Source organism: Seriola lalandi, unplaced genomic scaffold (genome assembly GCF_002814215.2).
Source record: "Seriola lalandi dorsalis isolate HSWRI2012SDOR001 ecotype SW California unplaced genomic scaffold, Sedor1 jcf7180002054792, whole genome shotgun sequence".
In the NCBI taxonomy this organism is placed as follows: domain Eukaryota; kingdom Metazoa; phylum Chordata; class Actinopteri; order Carangiformes; family Carangidae; genus Seriola; species Seriola lalandi.
Window position 1 is genome coordinate 63,834 of NW_019525345.1, and position 3,391 is coordinate 67,224.

The window sequence follows — 3,391 nt, forward strand, 5'->3', positions numbered from 1 at the left end:
ACACAGTGTCATGTACGTGTAGTGTAGACAGAAATACACACACACACTGTGAGTGTTTGATCAGATCTGAGAGATTAATAGTTATTGATCCAGAAATGTCTCAGTTTTTAATGTTTTTAACCTTTTATTTGGATTTTAATGAACTTTGCTGCCGACATTAATTTTCCCCAGAAGTTGAATCCTGCTGGTTTCTCCTCTAGCGCCACCAGCAGGTTGTCGTGGCGACTTGAGTGCAGGGAAGGAAAGGTTTATATGTGTCTCGGCTTTTCAAAGTGTTTAACATAAGACATAAGAAAGAAAACACACACTTTTAAAAAACACATTTAAAAAGGATTCAAAAGAAAAATAGAAGCTAAACAAACAATTTTATGGTTTGACGTTATATTTTATATATTTTGTATATTTTGTTTCTATTATTGTAAATTTTAGCACCATCGTCAGGTCATCATTTGACATTCCCATCAGCCTCTGCTGCTCTTCTCACCTGTGTAGAGCTGCAGGTAACGATTGTTTTCATGATCATGTGAAACGATAGATGATATTGATCAGATCAGAAAACAGTGTAGTGATCCATGAATGGAAATAAGGTCGTGTACAACAGGATAGAATCAAAGGAATAATAAAAACTACAAATAAATTAGAATTAAATCAAAATTAAATAATTTTTTTTATTCAGAGTAAATTCCAACTTAAAGTTTAAAACCCAAAAATTCAGTTTATAAGAAAATATGACAGAAAAGCAACAACTTGAAAAACATTTTCCCACATTTTTTTAAAATCAGGATTTAACACTTTGTGTTTTATTCAACTAAATGTATTTATTTATTCCATCCTCCCTTCCTTCATGTCTTCTTTCCTTTTCTCCTTTCCTTCCTTGCTTCCTTTATCGCTTTTTCTTTTTCTTTCCATCCATCTTCCCTTCATCTCCCATCCTATCTTTTCTTTCCTTCCATGTTTCCTTCTCTCCTCTCCTCCGTCCTTTCTTCCATTTCCCCCTCCTTCTCTGCTCTCCATCCTTCCTCCCTCCTTCCTCCACCTCTCTCTTCTTGCAGCCATCTGTTGCCGTTCGTTTCTGCAGGCTGTAAAAAGTGCTGCCTGAGCACTCCAGCAGCCAATCACAGCGTCCCAGAGTGTGTGTGTGTGTGTGTGTGTGTGTGTGTGTGTGTGTGGTGTTGTGTGTGTGTGTGTGTGTGTGTGCGCATGGTTGTGTGTGTGTGTGTGTGTGAGTTGATGCACCTGCCACGACCATGTTACAGTTTGTCATGTAAGAGCAGTGATACAAGGAGAGGTCAGTGGAAACACAACACAACACACACACACAAACACACACACACACACAAACACAAACACACACACACACACACACACACACACCCGGCCAGTTGTCACCAGTCACTCGTAGAGCTCGACTCATCCTCTCTTTCTCTAACTGTTTTTTTACTTTCATTTCTTATTCTTCTTTTTCCTTCAGTTTGGTTTTGACCCACTTCAATTCAAATCTGTGACCAAACACAGCAACTGATAAATTAATACATTTACATGATTTTAAACACGACTAAAAAGCTTGTGAGAAAGTAACAGAAAAAAAGAAAAGTACAAGCAGCATATAAAAAAACTATAAAACTAAATAAATATTATAATATAATGTATAAACATATTTGACATGTATGGTATATTTGATAGATACTTTATTTATCCCCTAGGGGGAATTCATGTGTCCAGTAGCATAAGTAGTAATAATAATAATAATAATAATAATAATAGTTAATGATAAATAATAAACAATAAAAGTTAAACTATTAAATAAATACATAATAAATAAAGTGTTTATGGAGGAATAAATAATGAAATAAAAGCAAAATGAGCTTCTTGATCAGAACATTGTCAGATTTTTCTGAACATCCTGAAATAAAATAAAATATCTAATTTTTTAGATCTGGTGTGTATTTTGTCCACTGCTGGAGCCTGTAGTTGCTATTACTGCTTTCTCTTTTTATACTTTCACTTCCTTACTTCTGTTTCAGGCTCTTTGGTTTTACTTTGTTTCTACATTTTGGTTAAATCGGTTTAAAACATTAGTAACTGACGTAAACTGATCATCTCGTATTTATGTCTTCAGTTTCTCCTTCTCACCAAACTCCATTTAACTTTTCATCATTTTAAAGCTTCTCTCTCTCTCCCTCTCTCTCTCTCTCCCTCTCTCTCTCTCTCTGTCTCTCTCTCTCTCTCTCTCTCTCTGTCTCTCTCTCTGTCTCTCTCTCTCTCTCTCTCTCTCTCTCTCTCTGTGTGTGTGTGTTCGCTGCTTCTCTCTCTTCCTTCTCTTCGCTTTGAACGAGGAATGTCAAACACCCTCTCCCATCCTGTGACACACACACACGCACACACACACACACACACACACACACACACACACACACACACACACACACAGCCTCTCTCTGAGCTGAGCTGGAGGAGGAAGTGGCCGGTTCTGGAGAGCGTCTTCCTGTGGGGGCTGCCAAACAGGAAACAGCAATTACCTCTCTTCTTCTGCTCTCGTCTCTGAGAAAACCTCTTTTTCTTCTCAGTCCTCCTCTGCTCCATCATCCTCCCTCTTTCACGCCCATCAAATTCTTACTATTCCCTCAGAAAACACTCATTTATATCTCCTGTCCTGTCACACACAAAAACAGGTCTGTCTCTCTCTCTCTCTCCTCTTTCCCCTGTGCTTCTCTTTGTCTCTCTGCCATGTTGGAGGCAGGTGTGAGGAGTGTACACCCCACATTTGGTCCCCTCTGGTCCAGTGGGCGTCGAGCCAACGCTGCTCTTATAGATCAGAGGTCACGGCTGCCGTCCTCTGCTGTCTCACTTCACATCTTCATCTGTGTTTCTACTGTCGGAATAAATCAGAACCTGATAGGAAACATGTGGAGCAGCTGAGGATGCTGTAATGAAAGCGCTGTGGGCAGGAGCGCTGTGTTTATGATCCTTTTTAAATGTGCGGACAATGCAGAAATAATGTGAATTCGTGGCTTTGAGGAGCTTTAATGTGTAAACAAACTACATCCTGTCTCTTTTTTTTATTCTCATTTTGTTTCTGTTTGTTTGTCCTGCTCTTTCACACTTCTGCTCAGTCGTTATCAGGCTTTGTAAATTCACTCGTGTAGAGTCAAATAAGTTTTTAAAAATAATAAATTTCCTGATGTGAAACCAGATAGTGCAGTTGGGAAATTAACCCGGAGCTACCGGCCAACATTCAGAGCTCCTTTGTGATTCTAATTTAAGTTAACCTTCAACCTTCACACACCAGCCTCCACTGAAAAATCTGCCCGTTCAACGTGTCCTCAGTTGACTCACGAAGCACCTGGTAGACGATGAGTTAAGACCTCTCAAGATCCACCAGCAGCCGGTC